At 44.2% G+C, this 25,925-nt stretch overlaps 1 protein-coding gene across 1 annotated transcript in view; it reads left to right on the top strand.

The window, feature by feature from the left end:
* Nucleotides 1-25,659, top strand: part of LOC142895137 (pleckstrin homology-like domain family B member 1) — a 363,501-nt gene extending 337,842 nt beyond the window's left edge. Inside the window, exon 27 of the transcript XR_012928179.1 lies at nucleotides 25,646-25,659. The gene's annotated coding sequence lies outside the window, so the exon portion shown is untranslated. The remainder of the gene's footprint in view (nucleotides 1-25,645) is intronic.
* The last annotated feature ends 266 nt before the right edge of the window (nucleotides 25,660-25,925 follow it).

Raw genomic sequence — 25,925 nt, 5'->3', positions numbered from 1 at the left:
GTCTTTATTCCAGTAGAACTTTACATAGTTAGTCAAAAGTACTCCACTCGATTGACTCGATTTGTTACCAAAACTTGTAAAACGTACAAAGTAATCAAACTAGAATACTTGTACTTCCCAAGTTTAGAAGGGAATCGTAATCTCTGCTTTCTAAGGGCAAAACGTACTGGTGAAACTTTTTGTTTTATCAACCAAATAAAAGAAGAATAAGAGGACATTTCTAACTTGCAGGACATTTTAAATGAAAAAAAAAAAAAAACTATTGTGAATAAAGGTTCTTTGTGTTTATCTGTCCTTAGTGGGTGGGAAGAGTTCAGGAGGGGGGGTCGGGGGGGCGGGGAGTAGCTTTAGGCATCCTGATTCTTAAGCTTCACGGAACTGACAATTAGATGGGGGATGAATTGATCCCACTGACAGGCCTAAACATTCTTCTCTCCCGCTAGGACCTCGTTTCACTGAGCATGAAGACAAAATAGCTTTGAGAGGAAGCCAAAGAACTGTAAAGCTTGAGTCTCTAGCTGCCTATCAGAGGTGAGACAGCTGGGAACCGGCTGACTGATTGACCGGGTAGCCACTAATAACGGCTGCAACTCACAAAAGTCACGTTTAAAGCCATGCGGACCGTCCCTGAAACGGCCTGAGGGAAAACCACGCAACACAAGCCTCTTGTGTTTTACTCCCCAAGCACAAAGGAATCCTGTAACTTTTGTGTTAAACAGGGGCCACGTTTGTGTGGAAAAGTAATATATCTGTTGTAAATTTGTTTAAAGCTATGTATTTTTGCTTGAAAGAATTTTTTTTCTCGAAACTTTACGGCTGATCAGTAGGTGCCTTCACTTTGTATTCACTGTATTTTGTCAATTTGATTCAATTGTTTCAAACTGAGATCAGATTGTCCTGCCAGATTGTGATGGGATTGATTTGTTGGTGCCCATAGTGCTGTGGACTGTGGCCATGGCTGTTTGTGACATACGCACATGTTCCTATACCCGGAATCCTGCCAGTATGTAAGAGAGAGTTGTTAGCTAGATTAATCAAGCTTGTTCTGCTTCTTGATATGTTTCTATTGAAACAGTGACTCTCAAGAAACATCCTCCTTGTTTACATATGGGACCAGCACATAGCACTTATCTTTCCACAAAGCACCTTCAATGGGAAGCAAATCAATGTGCTGTTTATATGGACTCTGGTCAGATCAAAAACGTGTTTAAACAAGTTACACTACCTCTTTCAATCCAGTGGTAATTTGGATCGGATTTGGAACTTAATCAGCTCGCGTTTAATCCAATTACTCACAATCATGTAGCCGCACCGACTGATAATATCTTCTGCTATCGCAGCTCACTAAAAGTATTTTAACTTTTAATTATTTTTTCCTTGGACCGGATTAGCACTCGCGCACCAAACTGGTGAGGAAGGTGAGAGCCCACTGTGGCTGTGGGGCAGTAGCTGGACAAGGGCTCTTCCATATCATTTAGTCAGCAGCTGGTCTTGGTGTCAGCATCAGAGTTCCCTCAAAGACCAGAAAAAAGTTACAAAATGTGTGGGTTTTGACTACTCAAGTTGCCAGGTTGGCAGGTGGCTAATACTTCTTGCTATTAGCTAGACCTATTCCTGCAAGCAATGTTTTGTTTTTTTTCTTTTAACTGTGGAAAAATGTTCATTTGAAAAATCATTGTAAAACATGATCCCACAGCATCAAACGTCACGTTGAATGTCCTTGTAAGGCTGCATAACCGTTTTTGGTTAAAGTCAGATTTACAGAACGAGCAACGGATTTGTACCCGTTGGTGCACCGTCAGGTGACCTAAGGCTGCTGCATTTTAACTTTATTCACAATAAACGACACACTCTTCTTCTGCCTCAACCAGTTAGCTCCTCTCAAAATGCCACAGTCTCCTTCTCCACCTCTGCCCCATGGTACACCCCAGATCTCCATACCATCAAGAAGCAATGCAGACAGCTTGAACAACTCCATGGGAAAACCCGACTCACAATTAACGCCCAAGCCTACAAAGACACTGTTCTACATACGACTCCGCACTCAAAAAGTCCCGATCCAATTTCTACTCACAACTCATCCCCTCTAATTCCTCCAACTCCTGCTGCTCTTTTCTCTAAATTTGCAAAGCTGACCAAACCAAAGGACAAGATCACCTCCATACTCTCAACAGACAAATGCAATAACTCTCTCACCTCCTTTCGTTCCAAAATTCAAACCATACACAACTCACTCACCAAGAAAGCGCTAAATAAATCCAATGTATTATTTTTATTTAAAAAAAAATGTATTCACCATTCACATTGACTTTAGCAGCAGATTACCAAGATGTAAGCATTGCAATTGATGTGAATTTGGAGAGTGAAACTGTCTGCTAGATAAACTTTTAAATAGGGGCCAAACCAATAACGATAAATAATATATTTTAGCTGCAACCAGTTGATCTGGAGTTAAACTTGTTTTTGTTTTGTTTTTTTGCATAAAGTAATGACAAAACGTGTTTGGGCCTCAGTGAGGTAAGATGATAAATACACACACATGCTCAACCCATCACCTGTTAAATAGCTTGAAATTGCTTGAGGTAAACATATTTGGAATCCAAAAGGCGTAAATGACGACAGGGTCTCTGAGTTCAGTCAACATGGCCTGAGAGAGTTTCCACCATCTCACGATGGACACTGGGCTCTTTGCGAAAGAGGAAACGACACATTTCAGGTTATGGGATGAATGAGAGGATACCTGGCAGCAGCACGCTGCGCACTCTACACGTAAAGACCGAAGCAACAAGTAGACACAAGCCGCTCGAGTGGGAAGGCGCCGTAGAAAAACCCGCATGGCGTTGCTTCACTTTTTCATTTTGAAAACCTGCAACTATCGCGTCCTTAAATGCTAGGTGAGGGTGAGGAATGATGTCCTGAAGCGACATGCGGGAGGGAGATGTGCTGTGGGTATCTTTCGGCACTTTCTGCTCCTCCGCGCTTTGGGGTGGTAACAAAAAAAAAAGAAAAAAGATGAGGTCAGTGCACTGAAGAGCAAAAAAAAAAAAACGGTGGAAAACAGTGACATCAGCCGAGCACGTTGACGCTGCCGCCGAAGCCAATAAATGAGCCGATCAGCGCCGCTCTTCAGGGTTCAGAGTCAGAAACGGACGAAAACACTTTTTTTCTCCCTCCTCCGCAGCCTTTAGCTCAAGTGTTGCTCAAGCGGCCTGACAATCTATCGCGATGCGTTCGGGGCCGCAGTTGACGAGGAACAGTGCAAAAACAACCCTCTGTTATTTTGCGAGCCAGAGTGCGGGAATGCCTGTAAAGATTCTCATGTGGCCAGCAGACTCTGTTTATTTGGAGTTACCTCAGCGCGCACGTTGCCAGCGAGCAAGCGAGCGAGCGCGCGCGCTCGTCCACCCCTTTACATCTCCCGGGCCGACGCGTCTCCCTAAGACGGAGTCGTCGGGCTGAAGAACTGCCGACGTGTCGGCGATGGAACGTCGGCCGCGGGATTTCCATTTCAACTCGGTAAATGTAGATGTGCGGCCACTGTGTCCTCCAGCACTGCGCACTGTTCTCAGCACAAATCCCGTTTGGAAAAAAAAAAAAAAAAAAAACAGTGGAACTGCCAGCGGCCTCTTATATAAGCTGGAATTTATTAATTCAAAGCTGTAAATCTGCTATATGGAAGATATTCACACACACACATACACACACACACACACAAAGACACGGTTTACTGTGTCACGTTGCTTATTTGGTACAAATTCTCTCAGTCTCCACACTGACAGACGTCTTTGCAGAATGGTCATAATGACAAAAAGGGCAAAAGGCTTTTGTTTTATTACAGGGTGGCTGTTGAATCCCCGTCTGCTCACCGTTCACGCTTCACAATGCCACTGATGCAGCCACTGAGCCACAATTGCAGCCCTGCCGCCTTTAAATGCAGCCGATCGACCGTTCATTAGGGCCATTCACGGCTCCCAGTGGCAATTGAGAGGAAGCAAAAATAGAAATGAGGGGAAAATGATGATAATTGACAACTGTCAGCAGACGAATGCAGTATATAAGCACGTCCCAGGTTCGGTGTGTGTGTTGAGAGAGTTGGCTTTGTTTCATTGTGTTATTGAAGGATACCGACGGGTTGCATAGAAAGTCTTCATGTGGAGTGACAGTGGCTGTAGAAGGATGCTGAGGTTGGAAGTGCCAAGCAGGAGGCCGAAAAGAGGAGATTTATAGATTTTGCCAAAGAAGACATGAAATCAGGTGTGAGACTGTTGATGAGATGAGGCAGATGATTGGCTGTAGTGACTCCGGAAGGCTCCAGAAGGCAAAGAAGCCAAAATTATTTTTACGCTCCTTCATTCGTGTTTGTTTTGACGCATTTTGCGATATTGATTTTCTTCTTCCCCTGAAGAACACTGGAATGTTCAACCTTAAGCGTAGGATATATTTCACATGTCCATATGCACCACACATTGCTATGTAGGTCATTAGACAACACTGTCACAGCAAAAATGTAATCGAGCAGTTCAGTGTCCCAGCAGCAGAAAGTCCGTCCTGATAGTGTGAGGTCATTGGTTCAATTCCCTGGTCGTGCAAACGACTACTAAATCTTAAAAATGGGGCCCACTGCCTCCTGCTACAATCTGAATTCAGCAGCACAGGGTTTTTGTTTTTTTTTGTTTTTTTTTAAACTCATGCACTCACCACTGAGCACACGAAATGTTAGTCAAAAAAAATGTACAGAATTAAAAAAATCCTATGATGACTATGACTGTGATGATGACATGTCGAAACTTTGAAGGGTACGAAGTGTTTACAGTACTTTTAGTAAGCAATGTAACTGCAGGTAACTACAACCTGTAAGCTGTACGTGTTTGATGCACAGTTGTCATCAAGAGAAAGACCAGTGACGGCACCCCAAGTGCGGATGACAGCAGTAAACAGTCATTCTGGAGCAGCAGCCATCACTGATGGCGTCAGACTGAAGGGCAAAAGGAAAGTGCTCTGCTGAGAGATGCATTCATGACTTCTCACTCTAAATGATCCAACGTTGTAACTACCGCTGGCCAATCACGCTTCTTACTGACGTCAAAAGTTGCCTTTATTTAAACAGCTCAAGCACCACTGAACACTGTGAAAGCTAAAACACAAAAATAAAGGTTTCAACGAGTACTTCTGTAAAAAAAAAATATATATATATATACAACATACATTATTTAATGAAGAGGGTTTTCACCGACGTCACGGCTTGGGCGCCGACGTCACGACTTGGGCGGTACCCTCGTTGCGCCGCCATATTGGAGATACTCAGTGTAAACAACTGTACTGAAAGCAGTGGCGACTTGTGTTTTTTTTTTTTTAAACAGTTTAAGTGCGTAAATCCATGTCAAAACAACACAAAAGCTCATCAAAACGCATTCAAGATGCAAAGGAACATCGGGAAGGACTTGGCTCACAAGAGAAAGCCCGATATTTCGAGAAGCTACGGTTTATTGGTGGTGCAGATCCGTACGAGTTGGCTCCCTCCTACTGGACCCACAATGACCCGGCCATTCTTCCTTCACTCACATATCCTGATATAGTCAACTACTTAGCTTTCTCACCGAGCCCATACACAGTGGGAGAATGCCCTCTGCGCCTTGCCACATAACGTTAATTCATTATGTCAGTTATCAACCTAACCTTAACTGCATGTTCTCATTGCGATATTCAAAGTATAGCCAAGGGACTGTCAACCTTTTTTCGTATCAAAGACCCCCAGCTTGCTATCCGCACTGAAGGCCACACCATCTGAGTTCGTTTCATAGTGTTTTTGAACTGTTTCACTCTGTTTCACTTACCCGACAAGAAATGTGCCTAACAATTCCGTATGTTGTCCAGATTTTTTTCCTCGTAGATCTTCGTTAAGCCTCCGTTCCTCTGATAGTTTTTGGCATTCCTCTCCCTGGTTTTTTATAACTTTTGGAAGTCTATAGTATTCCAAATTTATTTCTCGGTCTGACCTATTGGTACAACCGAAGAAACGGCAATAATTAACCATTTTTCTTGATGACGTTCGGGATCTTCCCCAGGACTTCTGCTTTGTTGTGGTACGGAGTACCTCCAAAATGGCGACTTCCAGACTGATGACGCCTTGATGACCCGCCGTGAAAACACTCTAATGATAAATAGCTACTTTCAATCCAAAATAAATCACTAGTTTAACGTTCATATAAAATTCATCAATAAAAATAAAATTCATACGTCATGTCATTTAATTTACAAGATCGACTACAATTGATTAAGACTCTTAAAATAAACAAAACTCAGGCTGCCCCAGCAGCGCAAATCAACGTCCACGCAACTCAGGTGTGCAGGTGACAATAGGCTACGGCAGGCTAACGCTACAAACACAATAACAAACGCGAGTGCACATCGTTATACAAAAGAATGTTCAAATCCAATCGCGAAGAAGTTGCTACGGAACAAAGGAAAGATATGTACCGATGCGCCCTTGACCTGTGATAGTCTTTAAACTTTGCTCTGCGCCGTCAGTTCTTCTTCGCTGTCTCTCTCTCGCTCGCGCTGCCTCTACTTTACTCTGTTTAAGCGTTTGCCGCTCACCCATTTGGGAGGCACCAACTTGGACTTCCAGATGGATCAGTACGTGTACAAGAGGAAAAGTGATGGTATTTACATCATCAACTTGAAGAAGACTTAAATGCAATTGTTTACACAACGGTTTTAGTACTTTTGGATTTGACATTTTATTACAAAAGGCGAGATTTTTTTTTAAATAAAATCCATGTTCTCCAATTGAGGTAACCCAGTAGTGACAGACATATGATTCACTCCCACCCCCCTGAAGTGGGCATCTGAAACACACACACACACACACACATCGGTTTTGTCAGAGGTGGACATTCAACTCCATTGTGGATTTTCTTCTTCAACCTTGCTGGGATAATTTCCATGTGCCACACAGACGTCTAAAACCAGCTTGTGCTGTTTTGGTCGAAATCATGACCTCATTGTTTTGTCGTGTGTGTGTGTGTGTGTCTGTGGTGCTGCTCAGCTGTGGGCCCGCTGCTCCTCTACGACTGATACATAGCAGAGTCCCTGGCAGTGACTCGTGCAGCTGCCACCCCACTGCCAGGCACTCGGCATTCCTCCGTGTGCGGGACAGACGAGGTGGCGCGATTATGTCTCCGTTAAAAAAAAAAAAAATTGCACAAACTAATTGGCTTGCAAAACAAAGCCCGCCTGTGCAACACGCTAGACGCACGCACAAGTCTGCGGTGCCTTCAGGTATACATGCAATATCAGATAACACATCTGTTGCTCATTTAAACCTGTTAGATTTGGCAGGCCAACAATTTCGGGGTTTACGGTTTACGGCAACAAAAAAAAAAAAAATCATTTGAGCGCATAACAGCCCATAAACACGCATTAGAGTGTAAATATATTCCCAAATGTAAACTAGGGTATTTAACGTATCTATTCTATATGCTGGGGCAGCTTCGTGGAGTTCCGGGGGGGGAAAAAAGTCCCTAGTATAATATCCTGCCAGCACACTGAGTCAGTGGAACAGCTATTGCATAACCGAAGCTTTCAAAAATGATCCACGTACTGCATGATGTGGCGTGTGTTGCTCAGATTGCATTTTCACCCCCCATCCCCCAAAGTGAATCCCAGAAGAGTTGTTTCCATTTCAATGGCTTTTGGCCCAAAACGTCAAGAGGTTATTGACACACTGAGTAACTTGTGACTTCATGTCAGTGAAAATTTGTTTCTATAATTGAAAGCATGTACAGTATGTGCTGGAAAAGCCTCGGGCCTCTTTGCTGCACTGTCAGTGTTCGGTCTCTTTGAAAGAGAAACCACGAAAATGGCCCCTATTGTTAGGACCGTTTAAAAACGAATTATTTTTGTAACTGTATAAGGTATTCTTCATAATCACAGAAGTCTAACGGGTTGTTTTTCGGGGAGAAGCACATGTATTTAGCTCTGTACAAAAACTAACCACCCGAGTCAAATGTTATTCAGTGAGTATGTACACATGATGGCCTTTATTTTGCAGAATAACTCTAACCCTGTGTTTTGCCCAGTCCTTTGTGTTTCTCAGACCTTTTGCAAGTTTGGTCATTTTTACGCAACACTGTATATGTGGTTTTGTCTCTCTTCAACTCAAAGTGCTCAGTGAGTTTAAGGAGTTGCAGACAAAACATTGAGGCTTGAGGGGAGTGTTGTGATGTTCTCCAATCACAACATTACGAACGGCAAAGACATTTACTCAAATCACTATCTCTGACTGAAGCCGTCCAGCCGCGGAGTGAGATTCAAGGCCAATGTCAAATCTCATTCAGCAGGGCCGGCCACATTTGTCTTGTTTCGGAGCACTGTTGGCGTGCTGGAATTTGTGTTTTAGCATTAATTAGCAGATAAGCTACATGTGCCCGTGCGATACCACTAATTTCAATACTGATACCCAGTTAAATACTGCAACACTACCATTCTTTTTCAACATAAGTTGCTGACTGCAAAACAAACAGAAAAAAAGCACAGAAAATACACTAAGCCGGCCCTTTGGTTGTCCAACATATGGCAGAAGGCTGAGAGGCCACACAGCAATTCAGTAATTTGGTGAAAAAGGTCGAGACAAACGAAACAAAATAAAATGGGACTTAGTTGATTTTGCACTAACTTACAATTTTTTTTTTTTTTTTTCTCCAAGCCACACTTGACACAAACACAAATCAATGGCAGAAAGAGAATGACCCCAAAAACGTATATACTCTCCCGGCTGATTGGTGGCAGCTCAGGAGATCACAGCTGCTTCCAGTGCCACTGATTAGCAGTGACCCACTTTTGGGTGTCTGACCATAAAACTTGATATGTGAAGAGAGGAGAACACATATATATGAACAGAGATGAAAACGTTCTGTGACAGCGTTAAAAAAAAAAACACACACACAGGCTTCCAGCAATCACATATGAAGAGTCGTCCTCGACCTCCAGCAGTGACAAAGAAGAAGAAGAAAATCAAATTTTATCAGACAAAAAATGCATCCCTTTCTTGCGCTGTACAAAAGTAATGGTACTAAATGCTAATCGGAGGGACGAATCTACTTCCTAAACACACCTGGCCCCCGCGATCTGATCAGCATCTTGCGCGTTGCGAAGACATGTGGGCTGGCGAGACCATCATGATTGTCCACCTATTGCCACAGCACAGAAGAACCTCCCCAGTAGATAGATAGATAGATAGATAGATAGATAGATAGATAGATAGATAGATAGATAGATAGATAGATAGATAGATAGAGACTTTATTGATCCCTTTGGGATGACTCCCTCAGGGAAATTAACACTTCCAGCAGCAGTAGTACACACCAATGGAAAAAGAAATTTAAGCACACAGATTAAAAGAAATAGCAGCACACAGATGAATAAAAACATTAAATAAAATAGCGGCACACAGGTATAAAATAATAAATAATTACTAATATACATATTATATATATATATATTATATATATACACACACAGATAAGTAAAAAATAAAATAAACTAAAATAGCGGCACGGTATAAAATAATAAATAATTACTAATAAACATATACAATATACATATACATAATAATGGCCACCTCCCTTCCCCACCACTACCCTTAGCACTCTGTCCTCCTCCTCCCCCCAGGTGAAAAGTTGTAGAGAGTGATGGCATGATGGATAAAGGAGTTCTTGAGCCTGTTGGTCCGACACTTGGGAAGAAGCAGTCTATTACTGAACAGACTCCTCTGGTTGCTGATGACGGTGTGCAGGGGGTGGCTGGCATTGTCCATAATGTCCAGCAGTTTGTCCAGAGTCCTCCTCTCTGCCACCGTCACCAGAGAGTCCGGCTTCATGCCGACCACAGAGCCGGCCCGCCTGATCAGTCTCTCCAGTCTGGATTGGTCCTTCTTGGATATGCTGGTCCCCCAGCACACCACGGTGTAGAAGAGGACGCTGGCAACCACAGACTGGTAAAACATCCGCAGGAGTTTGCTGCAGATGTTGAAGGACCGCAGGATCCTTAGGAAGTACATCCTTCTTTGTGTCTTCCCATACAGGTGGCTGGTGTGTGTAGTCCAGTCCAGTTTATTGTCCAGCCACACCCCGAGGTATTTATAGGAGTCCACAGCCTCCACCTTCGCTCCCTCTAGCAGGACAGGCCGTGGTGTTGGTCTGGACCTCCTGAAGTCAATAACCACCTCCTTTGTCTTAGAGGTGTTGAGCTGTAGGTGGTTTGTGTGGCACCATGTGGCAAAGTCCCCAACTAGTCCCTGATACTCCTCCACTCTGTCTTCCCTGATGCACCCAACAATGGCTGTGTCGTCGGCGTACTTCTGAATATGACACAGCTCGGACTTATAGCAGAAGTCCGAGGTGTACAGGGTGAAGAGAAGAGGTGCTAGCACTGTGCCCTGAGGGGCTCCGGTGTTGCTGACCACTGTATCAGATGTGATGTCCTTCAGCGCAACGTACTGAGGTCTGCCAGTGAGGTAGTCAGAAATCCAGTCCACCAGGTGGGGGTCCACTCCCATCCTGCTCAGTTTGTCCCATAGCAAGGGGGGCTGGATAGTATTGAAGGCACTGGAGAAGTCCAGAAAGCGAATCCTCACTGTGCTGCCTTCCTTATCCAGATGGGAGTGGCCTCGATGAAGCAGGTGAAGAATGGCATCCTCCACACCAACGCCTGGTTGGTACGCAAACTGAAGGCAGTCCTGGGCATGTTGCACCTGGGGTCTGAGGAGACTAAGGAAGAGCCGTTCCAACGTCTTCATCAGATGTGAAGTGAGTGCCACTGGCCGGAAGTCATTCAGCTCGTTGGGTCGGTTCTTCTTCGGAACTGGAACGATGCGGGATGTCTTCCAGAGGGTGGGCACTCTCCCAATCTTCAGTATTCAATGAATTGTTAATGATTCAATTTAAGCGGGAAAAATTCTCAACATTTTAGTTTAAACAGCTGGTGGCAGTTAACAGAATTGTCTGTCCAACAGAAATATAACTGCACTCTGCTTTCAATTTCTTTCACAGCATTTATTTAATAATTTAAAATGATCTAATAATAAAGAGAGTTTTCGCCTTCACTGGCAGCCTCAAAATAAGGCCAAATTTGGCTAAAATAACCATAATGTTGGTAATACAAATGACTGAATTGAGCTCACGCGGCAGTTATTACGCTAGCTGAGTTTCTGGCACTATGAAACGTTAACAATAGCCAATATGCTGTCCAGTTGTCCAACCCTGTGGTGTTGCTGCTCGCATTCCTCCCCACTCTCTGCGACTACATCCTGCATGTACGAGCGCACTGCGTGTGAATTGTTTCCTCACGTTGGCTGCGTGTGTGAGCCTGGCCTGCACTGATTTTTCTGGCCTTGTCCGGGGCTTCACTTGTGAAAGAGGCTTAAGAGGCCCAGGGTGTCTCTTTGTGGGTGTCTCGTTGATTTCAAAACCACTAGTTGTCAAGCGTGGTGGCTAGGAAGACAAATAGCTTAGCAGCAAGGAATGAGAGAGCAGCGAGGTCAAGCAGGTCTTCTGACTTTGGATGATCCAAAAGGACTCTTCGTATATCGTATGAGAAGGGGTCTCAGCCATCAGAAAGAAGAAGTTTGTTTCCATCCGTCATGAAAGGCAGGAGAGGCCACTTCCTGCCCAGGCCGAACTTATTTTATTGAAAGAAGACTGGCTAACCTTTAGAAAATGTTGCAGCCAATTGTATTCCCTGCATTTTTAAAACAACGGACGTTAAACTCAATACTCTCCAAAAATCTAGCAGCGTAGACTTTTGAAAACATATTGGTTGAGTTTGGGCCACTTGCGGTAATATATTATCATTGCAAGAGGTTTTATGGATAGTATGCGACTCAAAGATATCTGTTAGTACATCCAGCAGCAACAGATGAGTGGAACCTTTCTGAGAAAAATGTCTTTCCTCTGAACAAAATGTACTGAAAACAGTCAATCTGCCAAATGACTTCAATGTGGTGTGGAACTGCTGGACAGAATTTTTTTTTTGTGTGATGTGTTGGACACAGTGGTGCAGCAGTTAACACTGTTGCCTCACAGTATGAAGGCCATAGGTTCAAGTCCAGGCCCAATTCTGTTTGGAATTTGCATGTTCTTCCTTGTGGGAGTGTGGGGGGAAGTCGGAGTACCCAGACAGTACCCACGTAAAATGGCCGCGATTGCCAATGGTTGCTTGTCTCTATGTGGCCGGACTCCAGCAACATGACAACCCTCAGTGCAGGTGAGGCAGTGATAGAAAATGGATGTAGACCATGGCTGGCATGTGAAACTAGCATGCAAGCTATCTCCAAGAACACTTTATGCTACTGTCAATAAAGCATTTTGAAGTTAAACCAAATACACAGAAAATGCCTGGTAAACAGTGTAACACAACCATTGATTATGATGAACAATGATTAAAGACAGCAACGACTTTCTAACCAGAAATTTTGACTTCAGGGAAACATTTGTGTGCAGTAAGCCGTTGACTTGGAAAATCTACATTTCAAGTTAGAATGGATCAAGGCATGAGATTGTTATACTGCACTCAATGAAATTTGGAACCGCAACTGCAACCTGAGCAATTACAGCTGTACAGTGGAGGTTTACTAATAACACCACAGGAAATATTGGCTTCCTCGCGATAGTCATGTGGGCTGGCGAGACCATCATCATTAGCCGCCTATTGGCACAGCACAGAAGAACCTCCCTAGTATTCAATGAATTGTTAATTATTCAATTTAAGCGGGGAAAATTCTCAACATTTTAGTTTAAACAGCTGGCGGCAGTTAACAGAATTGTCTGTCCAAAAGAAAAACCTGAGCAACTACAGCTGTACAGTGTAGGTGTACTAATAATTTTGTGATGGAGCATTAGATATACACAGACCACAGGAAATATTGGCTTCCTGGCATCATGCTCTGTTTCAGCCGTTTACAACAGAACAAGCAGTGCCGAAAGATTTGTGGGCCCGCTGCAAACACTGTGCAACCCCGAAGTGACAAGGACAGAGGAAATACAGTGTGGGAATGCGTCCGGGCATGTATGTGTGTGTGCGCACGCGCGCACGCCTGCTTGCTACCACGTTTAACTTACCTTACATAAAGCAGGACTGTTGACTCTTAGTGTATTCGACTAAGTGTCTGCCAGCTAACTTCATTTTTTTCACCCTTCGCTCAACTATTTTCCCTCCCGCTCCAAACCTACTCTGGCACCCGGGGCTAATACATCAAGAACAAAGCACTGTCTGAGCATTGAAGAATGCTCCGTCGGAATTATTTCTATCTTTGCCCAAGGCCAGACAGAAATTAATGATTGATATTTTGCTTTGGCATGTCAGCATGAGCTCTGAGTTATGACTTTCTCTGTCTCTGAGATTTCCCTGTATGCACCACAGCGAATAGAAGGGCATATTTGGGGGATTACACATTTTAAAGAGTGTTTTTTAGCTCAACGAGAGTCAACAGCTCCTTAATCCATAGGACTATTTGAACTACCAATATGGTAGGGTGGAGTAAATAATGTACAGGATGCGTGGGTTGCTGTTACAGAAGAATATATCAAATACAACCAAGCCAAATGATATCATCTGAATGGTTGCGCTCGAGAGAATGCAGACTGGCCAGAGGAAGCGATATAAGGACAACACCAACCTTGTTGCAACATCACGTTTGATAGACCTGCATCAGCAGTACCCACTTGGTGGTTAGCTGAGATATTTTGGACACAGTGTCGTGCATTGGTTTTACGAGGCTTTATGGTCTTTGAGTTTTCCAAATCTTAGACGCCGCTGTTGGCTTGTGTTTGCTCTTTTTCTAATCCGTCACATCAACTCATGTCATGTGTAATCATCCAAACGAAACACACGCACACAGCAGTTTACGCGAGCTGCGATTTGCACGGAGCTACAGGAACAAATGACGGCTCCTGCAAATGTTCTGTCTGTTAACTAAAAATGTTATTTTCCGTTGCTGCTTTTTTTAGTGTGCTTTTTGCCGCAAGACGCAACTATGATGTGTGTGTGTGTGTGTGTGTGTGTGTGTGTGTATGTGTGTGTGTTCATGTAAATAGCTGGCTTCACTTTTCCACTATGTGAACTGAAAAACACAGTTTCTCTATCAATCCTTTACAATATCTCAGAGATTCTTGACAACACTCCTGGTTTAGTGACAACAATGGGTCAAAGTTGAAAGACTAAGATTACCTTTTTGTCTTTAAAGTGGCAATACAAAATCTTCCACTCCAACAGAGTGAAGCTAAGCACACAAAACAACAAAAGAAAGATACTTCACACTCCTCTCATTCCCTTGTTCCAAGGACTACTATCAGTGTTTGTTAGTTTTGCCCAATGTTGAAGCCCACCTTCTGCATTTGGTTCAGACAAGACCCGAGGTTCCGACCCAACTCGGTTTGGTTCTTCGGTCAATTCACAAGCAGTTTGTCCAGAGCCGGGTCAGAATCGGACGTTCCGAGCCAACCCGTCTCGGATCTTGGGCCCATTCACAAGAAGTGAGTTCGGGTCCAGGTTTGAATCGGACATTCTTATACCTAAAATGGCTCGGATCTTGCTCCTTTAACAAAAACAGAGTCCAGATCGGAAATGTCAGAGTTCTTCTCGGTACTCGGAGCTCTGACAGTGAAGAGCAATTGGTGCTCACAGCTTTCAATCACCCCAGCCCTTCCATTTCCCCCCTCCGTCCAATGCAAGGCCACGAGCTGCCTTCGTGACTTGCGTCACATGACTTTAGTAAAGGACGTGAACGCATTAGCCATAGCCAACATTTAACTAACAACAAACAAAGAAAGCCTGATGAAACCATTCAAAGACTTGAACAGAAAACTGCATGATGGAGGGTTCCATGAGGACCAGGCAATGGAGAACAATTCCATTTGGAACTCATTTGTTTTAATAGTCAACAAAGATGGAAAAAAGGCTGCCGCTGTTAAATGCGTGGAATGCAACGGTTTATACAAATATGACACCATTAAGATCAGTGTTTCGGATCAACTCGCTACTATGATAACTGGCTACCTTTGTTTACTCGCATCTATTCCTTCGAAGTCGCGCACGACATGCACTTGTCAAGGAATGTCTCGTACCACAGTCATCCTTGGAACGTTGTGTATAATCCCCCCCTGTGGTGTCATAATAAAAACAAAACAAAACATTGTGTGTTCCATTTTAACATGCAAATTTAGTTTCTTGGAGGATTTCCCAGTGTGATTGGCTGCATCGATGGCACACACATTCCCATCACTGCTTCTTCACATAATGAACGGCTGCAGATCAAGGAAAAGCCCGGCGTCCTTATACCCTATATTAAGTTTTGTAATTATTCATGTCGGCTCCACCTGTCAATGAGACACGTGAAAGAAGACCACTTTTACGCACTGCTGCGCCTCATTCTTGTGCCCATAACATTCGACACCTGGACCTTGAAGCTCATATCAAATCAAACTTTACAAACTCAATAAACTGCACGTCTTTTTTCATGTGTGTCTCATTGACAGGTGGGGCCTACAGACAGGTATACAGACAACAGGTATAGGCTGCAGACAGTAATCAAGACAGGTGGATCGGGTTGTATCTCTCTTTCTCATGTGCGTGTGTGCGGCATCTCTCGGTACTGGTCGGGGCCGGAACTCATATCTATGCTTTTAATTTTTACAGAGCCATTTAGTTTCGGAACTCAAACTTATGATAATGCCTTTGCGGCCAATCAGCTCCGGGTTCAATTTTCACGGAACCATTTCGGTTCAGAACTCAGATTTTTAATAATGGCTCGGGCCCAGTCGGCTCCGGGAACAATATTCACCTCACCATTTTGGTTTGGATATCAGATCTAGAATAATGGCTCGGAGCCAGTCGGGTCCGGGAACAAATTTCTCGGAGCCATTTGGTTTTGGGTCCATCAAATTGGACCCGTGAAGACCTCTAGTTCAGGCCAGAGTCTGCACCTTTGGAGATAAATTGGACTTTCTGGATAAACACTATAGTTTCAGTTAAACAGAGCTGGGGTGAATGCAGCCTGAAATGTGCCCTGACATTCAACACTGAACCCCTTGTGATTTCTGCTGAGTTCAGTCCGTTCCCTGCAAAAATAATGAGCCAACATCCACCTTAAATCACAAGGTGAAGACTTGAAAAGTCATACCTGCAACCCTCGCCACTGACGTAATGCCGGTGGAACTGTACAGGGCTATTGTTTGGCCAGAAAAGAAAGAAAAGCAAAGATCTTGTGCTGAAACTCAAAGCCGCGAGATGTAATGGCAAGCTTTCCTTTTTCCTCTCCTTGATATTGACTCAGTTAATTCCCCCCGTGCTCGAGATAAAGTTCTGCGAGGAATGTGCAAACACTACGGGGCTCGGCCTCCGTCGGGGCGAAAGCACTGTTTCTCTGCAGTGTATCTCGGTGCCATGGCAACGCACCATGGGGTGGATGACTGTACCTATCCCTGGCAGGGAGCAGGGAGCGGGTTTCGTCCCGCTGACAGATACTGTCTGGCTGTGCGGGTTTGGGGGGGGATTTGGGAGTCGCTATGTGTGCAGGACATCAACTTCTCCCAGGAATGCATGCACTCACCTGCCCACTTAGTCACCGCCTCCCAGAGAAAACAATGGCTCGCCCGGCGATGTCAGGCTGAAGGAAAATATTTTTTGACTGAGTTCTCCCTTTCTACTCCCCGAAGTCTTTGTGCTGCTGCCCAAACACACGCAGGCCAAAGTGTGAAATAGGTGATTTCACATAACGCTGTGTAAATCAGACACAGTTGTGAAAACTTGAAAAGACCTGCGCTGAGCACCACGTGGCCCCTTAAAGTCTGTCACACTGTGTTTTCACCGAGGAGGGCAAAACAACAGCAGAGATGTTTCCTCACATGACCTCATTGTACATCATCTTCTCGAGAAAAAAAGATGTTTATCTAATATTCTTTAATGTTCTTCCCTAATGTGAGCAAAGCACTTCACTTGCAAATCAGCAACTTTATTAGGTATACACACACACACACACACACACACACACACACACACACACATACACACCTATCTATCTATCTATCTATCTATCTATCTATCTATGCATGCACGTATGTATGCATGTATAATACATACAATCATATTATCAAGCAACTGATTATTGTACCCGGAGGTGTAGTGCAGGGTACACGCAAGTATAACCACTTATTTTTCAGTCATCATTGCGTAAACTCACTTCTCAATCCCCTGCTATGTGCACCAAGGTGTGTATACCCTCTTCTGCAAGGACTGCACCACTGATTATACTGAATAAAGTCACCAGTGAATGCATCACATTTTCATTTCCTCACACCTCGTGAACCTGAAGAGGTCTGAACTCACCATCATGTGCTCCATCCAGCTGCCTTCTTTTCTGTTTTTGGCACTTTTGCTTCAGGTACCGGCACTTTAGTCAGTCACATGTCACATGGATGATTATTCTGGGTGTTGGCTGTGTTGTGTGCGTCGTTGATATTTCGTGTTTCTTATAATAAGACACAACATCATCATTGTCTTGGTGGTTAATGAAATAATTTCTATTTCTCAATAGCCGCCGCCTTGAAATACCACATTTCTTTTCTGGAAAACTTGTGACTCTGAGCCAGACAGAAGATGGTTTGTGATTTCGTTTCAGAGATTTTCCTTGTGGTCATGGAAACGCATAACGCACACCAACAGCTGATCCTGCTCAGGACAGTCTGTCTCAGGCGGATGTTACTTCATGAGACAAAAAAACAAATCTTCCCGTCTCCTTCCTTGGAGGGTTTTCCTCACGACGCTATCAAATGATCTGAGAGACCGTGGAAGTGGTGAGACGCCTCGTGTTTGTGCGCGTGACACTGCGTTTTTGTGTTCTATTACCAAAATCCCAAACAATTGTGAGCTCCACGCCTCTTGACAGTTTTTGGCCGGAGTCTAACCTGCACCGACGACGTGTTTCTGCTTTACGTTGAAGGACTGAAGCAGGCAGAAGAACACAGCTGGGATCACTATAGTCTGGGCCTCCGATGTTTAGTCTGCCGCTTCGCCTGGTTTTCTCCTGTACATGCTGTATCGTACCTGTGTTGCGTAACTGTCATGTAACGTGTCAGGGAGAATTCCGGGACAGATTGTGGACAGTTCACCAAATGTTAACACGAGATGCGTGCTTATCATCCCTGAATGCAACTGTCAAACTCAACATAGCAAGCTCTACTTGAAAATGTACTGCAAAATGTACTATGAAAAAATGGCAAAACTTTTGTTGAGTCTATGAGGTGTTTCAATGCTAAAAAAAAATAGTTTGTTTGTCTTTGCTGTGAGGTTTTAAAACCTCAGAAAGAGAGCAGACTTGCTAAAAATAGCAATTGGACCACAGAACCAAAACCAAAACGTGTGTACTAGACATTGTTCATTGAGGTTATGAAAGGATTGCCTGCCGCTGACGGCAGATTTCAATTTGTTGGCGATACACATTTCCTCAAACATGATTCCTTCGTATCTAAGGAGAAGAGAAGTGCTTAAGCCATTTTGAAGGGCGCCCGCAAGCCTTGTTTTTATTCTGTGGCCAGTTGTGTTTCACGGATTTGCCTTCGCTTGACGGCAAGACGGAACATGTTTTATTTTGGACTCGTTCGCCATGACACCGATGCACCATGACAGCATGGAAGAGCCAAATGTTTGAGAGTACCCTGCCCTTCGAGGGTCTGTTTGGTTTCGTAACAGACCCGCGGATGAAAAAATAACCAAAGTTGCCAGATGGGGATGGTAAAAATCAAGCGACCACATGTTTTCTTTTTGCAGCGCTCAAAACAAAGTGACCAAACGCATCTGGTATGTTTTTTGTGTTTTTAATAAGGTGTGCAAATGAGAGTCTACCTTGACTCATCGTATGAGTGAAATCCTCTCGTCACCTGATACCCCATGAAACATCATGTTTGCGTTCCTTTTTTTCTTTTTTTTTCCCCGGCCATGTTAACTCGAGGTCTAACGCGTCCCTGGTGGCGGTGATACAACACTAATATTGTTACGTCACCGGGAACTCTATATATTACGCTGACGGAAAGGACGAGAACACGGTGTGCTCCACATTCTGCATGTGTGTAACGGGACTTCAGTCAATACTCATCCACGCAGCAGGTCGTGAAAACTTTTACCACCCAAAGTTCGCCGTGCCTAAGACAAAACCTGTGTGCCTTTTTTTTTTTTTTACTGTCACATGTCCGTTCATTTCTTCCTGGAACTGTATTGTTTTCATTGTTGAACGTGATGTGGGGCCTTTCAGGGTGAGCATATAAACCTCGCTGACTTAAGGGGTTAACGGAAACAACACATTCATCGCTCATTACCTTCGGGTTACAACCTGGACAAGTTTATCGCAGGGCCACATAGGAAGACAAAGAACCATTCGCACTCACACCAGCGGACAATTTAGAGTTCCCAGTGTTAATGTGTGTTTTTGGACTGTGGATGGAACACACTCAGACACAGGATGCACATGCAAACTCCGCATAGAATGACCCCAGGGCTGGCATTTAAAATCTTAAAACAATCAATCCTCCACTATCACTGTGGTAGCATATCTAATTAAAAGGTTCCTAAAGGGCAACAAATCAAGCATTTATTGGTGGATTCTGGGACATGTGTTTAGAAAGCCGGGAGCAACAGGGTGGATTCATTTGCTGTATGTGATTTTGAAGATCATGAAAACAGAGGAGGGGTAAGAACAGAGCGAACAGTAAGAATTCCAAAAAGCATCGGCTGCCTTTTGGTCTGAGAGCCAAAGACAAACTGGAGTCCTGGTGACCATTACCACGTTTACCAGCAGGTTTCTGTGTTTGAACATGTGAACCTTCACCTTATTCCCTCCAGGGGTGGCCAGAACCAATCACATGCCTCCATCTGTCCAACTGACCCTAGTGATGGATTCTTTTATCCTGTCCATCCAGAGAAAACCTGTCAGTGTCCATGAGCTCTGCCACAAGTCTGCCCCTCATTTCCACTCTGTTTAAATCATACGTCACCGCTCTCATCATCGTTTTGGATTGATGCTGCAACTAAACACCACATAAAAGAAACAGGAGGAGATCTGTTTTGTGCCTGTATGACAAATATTAACGATTATGCGATACACTTGAATGGAACTGTTAAGCTAAAATTTGCAAATGATTCCTTTGTGCTCAACTGCCTTGTAAAAATATTTGTCTTGAGTTTCTCATTGCCAGTTGTGGTTTTGCAGTATTTTTTTGTAGTATTTGACGAGGGATCTTCTCCGACGCCATCTTGGCAAATCAACGGCTTTGAATGACGTATGAAGTAATGATGTACCCTTCTGGATTTAAATGAAAGGCCGTTCTCCCGTGCAACCACTTTGACGTGCCACTTGATGAGCGAAGAAGATTGAATTTGGTCTTTCATCCAAGCAGACACTGTTTTTCAGGTAAAGTTAAATAAACTGCAGCTGTGTAAATACACCTCGTCAAAAACTTCTGGACGTGTCTCCAGCGATGTTCATGGGATTAGCGAGTGTTTCATTTCTGAACATTTCACGCTTTTCTCACAGGACTAAGCTGAACTTTTAAGATCCCTAAACGTTTGCACTCTTAGCACAGATGATTTTTAGCAATATTTAATTTGTTAAATGGCAGCAGGGTTACCTCAGTGCTCCACTTTCATCCATCATCCGTACGCCATACGTTTTGCATCATAAGGAATCCCCCTCAAAAAAATGTTTCCTCCAAATGTCCAATTCTTTTCATGGACTCTAAAGGTTAAAGTTGATTAATGTTTGCTAGTAAATCACTGACAGTCAAACCCTGCAGCGTTTCTGCAGCTCCAAGTGTTAACAGGTCTGTTAATGAATGCATCAGGCCCCCAGCACTCTGCAGCTCATTTCCAGATGTTGTGGAAGTGATGTATTAAGCAGCGGACAAAAAAAAGCACAACAAAGGTCTTTCTAGGTCCTGTGCAGACCTAGAAATGCTGCAGCTCATGTTGACGTGACGCTTCCCTGAGGTACTTAGACGTAAATTAACAAGGCTGCGTTGAGTGAGAGAGTTCCAGGAAATATTAACAAGAAAGCCTGTTCGTGAATGAGGCCTTGGTCTTCTCATCCATTCGTATAGAGCTGTTAATGCTCTATATGAATGGCATTAATTCACGTGAGCCAAATTTGCTGATTTGGAAAACCTGTTTCCAGGAAACGTTTTGGCATTAGCTTTGATTTGAAAAATGATAAAATCACCTTCATCAAATGAACAAACTTTTGTTACCATAAATTGCTTGTGCAAGTTTTTTCTTAACGTTAATGTAAAAATGCATAAGGCACCTCTTGACCTCCAAACAACGCTAGGATGGTGTCGTGCTGCCGAGGAGAAAAAGAAGGGGGGGAAACGCACTGCATCGTGCAAAGAGCCTCATAATCAATCACATGATGTCATGCAAAAGTAGCGAGGGAGAGGTGTCTAAATTAAGTCAGCTGTCCAAATACAAGTCAATGGCGTGGCCCATATCTCATCCACATGGTGCTCCAACAGAAATATGAACCTTTTTACACCTCACTCTGTTCAAAACACATCACAAATCAGCTGCCAGACAATATGCACTAACAGTGAGAGTGTCTGACTGTCTTCAAAATCCTGTCGACGCAAAAGGGACGCCGCATGACCACCGCATTCCTTCTGAGAATGAGGCATTTTATGAAGTATTTACATTGTAATCAGTGTTGCTATACTCCATATACACACCCTCTCCAAATAAACAGCTTACGTTTTATTTCCGACTCCAGGCAGAACATTATTTTGAAATTGTCGAGGCGTTGCGCCAGGAAACAGTGTGCAGACCAAAGCACTGGTCCAAAAAGTGGGGTTCCCCTAAAATTTTTGTTTCAGTGGTGGCTGCTCACTCTCCCAGTGTCATTGTGAATGGCACAAATATGGTGTCATTTGGTAGTTTGGTGTATATTGAGTTTTGCAAACGAGATCATTTGAGTTAATTTAGCTTTAAAAGTCCAGCAGAATCATAATAATTAAAAAAAAAAAAAAAAAAAAAGTTCCAGACTGTGTGAACTCAGTGGGGCCAACAATACAGTGCCTCCCCTCATTCCAGCCCTTGTTCATTTATTTCCCATGGTCACTGCTCTCCTGTGTACACGGGGACCAGAGCAGGTTGTTACTGGACGCTGTCCATGCATCTTTTCCCCCCGTGCAGCTGTGAAAACCTGCCGGGTGCAGCCGCTGCTGCGTCACCCGCTCTGAGGTCAGCGAGCGTCGCCCACCACCCTGCCGTCAGTCACAGTCCAGGTGCAAAGAGGCTGGACGAAGTTAGGAAGCCGTTTCTCTACGTGGGTAGGTAGTATGGGTGTGGGCCCAAACTTGATTCTTTTAAAATGACTGTGATGGGTTTGTGGGTCGCTCACCACATGAGGATCAAGTTTTTTGATTCATTTGCAACATGTTCCGTGCTCTGTTCTTTGCAGTGAGAGCTATAAACCACAGTGTTAAAATAAACACACATTTGCGGTTTTAAGATCAATTCCTCAGAGATGCCCCTGTAGAGTGTGTCCATCCTACCACACTCAATATATATTATGTGGATACTGAGTGTGTGAACAATACACTTCATTTTCACACCACACAAACTCACAAAATTAGGGTTTTTTATGATGATGGATGGATGGATAGATAGATAGATAGATAGATAGATAGATAGATAGATATAATGTTGCATGTTCCACCTGTAGAGTCTGTGTGTTGTGCAAGTGTATGCAAAAGTCTTTGAGATACTGGGAGGCAAAGAAGAAGAGTTAGACGGAGGTACGACTCACCGCGTCAATCCGTAAACACAGAGCTCGCCGGCCAATAATAACAACCGCGATGCGTCGCTGACTCTAATACTCGGACTCCATCATCCGTCCTCCAACTTCTGGATCCACCGCACCTCCAGAATCCCCCTCCTCTATCCGCCGTGCCCTCGTTCGCGTTACATGCACTTCAGATAAAGGCTAACAGGGCGCGACGGCATCGCGCTCGTTTAACCCCTGACAGGTGGCAGCACTCGTCACCAGGTTTTTACGCGATCCTCTAAGACAATTACAACATGGTGTTGCAGATGTTCTGGGTTAGCATCCCCGGAACGGTAGAAATCGAGAGCGAGAGTTCTTCTTTTTTTCGCTACACGGGTCAATCTCGTTGTCGTTACTTCAATAAAACGCGAGCTCTTCCCAGTTTGTGCATCGCATTACGTAACTAGACAAACGCTATACTTGACGCTAAATCAAACGGCAACAGGGGGCTGCTTACTGAGGCATAAATATCGCACGATGTAACCTCGGGGCATTATTACTGTCCATACTAATTCATAAGAAACACTGGCTCAACATATAGAGATTCGGTTACGTAACGATAACAGTCATACGCAAGTATTCTACTGGAAATAGCTCGCCCGATCGGGCCAGTCACAGCCAGGCCGCCCTCCTCCCTCTCCCTCCCTGGGACATTTCATTGTCATCGCGGGGGGTGGGGGGGGGAGTCGTCACTTTGGCCGATGTATTGACCAGAAGCGATGGTGACAATCAAGTCAAACAGAAGAGGAATGTTAATCTCATGAGAGAAATACTACAATGACCAATCAGATAATCGGATTAATAGGGGGCAGGAAAGTGCTGCCCCGAATTAGCCCCTCAGGTCTGAGCATGAACAAACGCACAACTGTTTGGAGACGTTATCATCAAAATCATACGCCTCTTCTGGCTTTCTGTCATGTGGACCGAGATCCCCGACCGAGCGCAAGGGGGCAAACTCAAGAAATCTATCAGCTAACCTTGAAAACTATCACATTTATTTTTCCTTTTCTTTTGTGCATGTGTGAGGGGGGGGTGGTCTTTTTTACAGGAACACAAAAAAGGCAACCCGGAGCTTCTCCAGCTATGTCATGCGAGTGTTGAAAGGGGGGGGGGGGGGGGGGCAGAGGCGGGGGACCGTTGGAGGGATGGGGGGAATGGGGGGGTGGGGACGGCGCTAACGTCTTCCAAATGTGACACGGCGAGCGATGACATCATGAGCGCATAAAGCATTTCTGCCGCTGGAAAGTCCCTCCGTTTCTGGAGAGACGTGGAGGGGTAACGAGCAACAACACTGCGTAACGCTCACCTCTGACCCGCCGCCAGCTCCGGAGAGGCTGACCAATCACGCAGGCATGTTCCCACCGACCGACGGGACGAGCGGCCGACCCACCGACCTCGGGATTCACGCGTGTTTTTGGCCGTCTGCTGTACGCGCTGCTGCTGTTTTGGTTTTTTCTTTACATGCTATTGGGTGTGCGCACGTATGTGTGTGTGTGTGTGTGTGTACGTGTCTGGGTGCGTGCGCGTGCGTATTCCCACCGAGTAGCTCCAGTCTGCAACAGGTGCAGCTGATTAACTAATCCCCCTTTCTCTTAAAGGAATTTTGCAAGAGGAAAAGAAAAAAAAAAAAAGGAAAAAGTCCACTCTGCTCCTCTCTCCCAGCGGGAACATTTGCTTCTCGTCCATTTGGCTCCCATCCAGGCAGGAATAGAGAGATCTCAGCTGCTTTCTGGGGAGAAACGCCTCATCCATCAGTCGTCTGGACCCCGGGCCACAAGCCGCAGTCCTAATTGGTTTAAATGCAGTCTTGCTCTGCGGCCATCGAGGCTCTTCAATCAAACCTGTGCGCTCTTTGTGTTTTATGGCAGCCGCCGTTTTACATGATTTCAGCATCAGCGCGTTTCCAGCTTAAGGTGAACACTGCAATGCTTCCATCGGTTGTCCGAGTTTGCAATAAAGAGAAGATGAAATAATTAAAATTAATTATTTTAACCATTTATTTCATAAATTACACAATCTGTGTCTCTAGCCTGTCAGAGTGATGGGAAATATCCATCATTTAATTATTTTGTTCATTGAACATCTCAAAAAGTTTGTGCAAAGAAAAAAACACTGTAATGTGTTACCATCATTGATGGTGAAGATGGTACAATATGGATAAAAATGAGAGTGAGACTCCTCCGATACACAGTGCATCTTCTGGAGGACCCCATGACTGCTGAAACCATAGAACCATAGAGCGTCCACATTTAGCCCCTTAACAACGGCTTTTAACAAGAAGCTAAAACTGTGTTCCGTTGGCTGTAAAGCAAGGTCTGAATGCTGTTTTATGAAGATCTAATTATCGTTAGCGCAGCATCATGAAGCTGCTCCACCAACATCCAGGATTAGAGACACAGGGCTTGAACATGAGCACAACAAGGAGACCTTTACATTTTGGCAGCAGGAAAAGGCGATGGCAGTAACAGTCCTTTTATTCTATCAACAACTGTAACTCTCCTGGGCTCCTGCTGCTAACTGCTAACATACTGCTCCCACAGCACTCTTCAGTTGACAAATGAGGCTAATTAGAAAAAAATAACAACCAATAATATTAGGAAGTGTTAATGTGTTTTGTGTAATTTTTCAGGTATCTAAAAAAAAACAACAAAGCCAAGAAGTTCTTCAGTTTTTTTCCTTTACTATACATAGTATTTATTATTCACCATACTGAGCAGCCTGATTTTTTTTTTTTATTGGCTCTTGACATAAGTGGTAGATAATATGATGAGCTCAACTGCTCAGCAGTTAAACACGAGGAAAAAAAAAAACTGGCACCTCTTATTAAAAACTGGGACACATGATGGGGTTTAAGGGAAAGGGAGTGTGCACTGTATGCTAATGGCGCTCTGCAATGAGCTCAACTTTTTCTGGATGAGCCTGCATTTTTTATTGCCAACTCTCAGTGGCTGCAGGCAACCAGGAGATGTCATCTGGTTTCGGTTTGAGGGGGTGTAGACGGATGACGACAGCAGGAACTGGCCCAACTGCAGCACCTCTTACTGAAAGTTCTGACGCATCGCAT

Source organism: Nelusetta ayraudi, unplaced genomic scaffold, assembly GCF_046127955.1.
Source record: "Nelusetta ayraudi isolate G7.1 ecotype Tasmania unplaced genomic scaffold, CSIRO-AGI_Nayr_v1 ptg000048l, whole genome shotgun sequence".
Lineage (NCBI taxonomy): Eukaryota > Metazoa > Chordata > Actinopteri > Tetraodontiformes > Monacanthidae > Nelusetta > Nelusetta ayraudi.
Note: the sequence above shows the minus strand (reverse complement) of the source record. Positions and strands in the feature narration are given on the sequence as shown.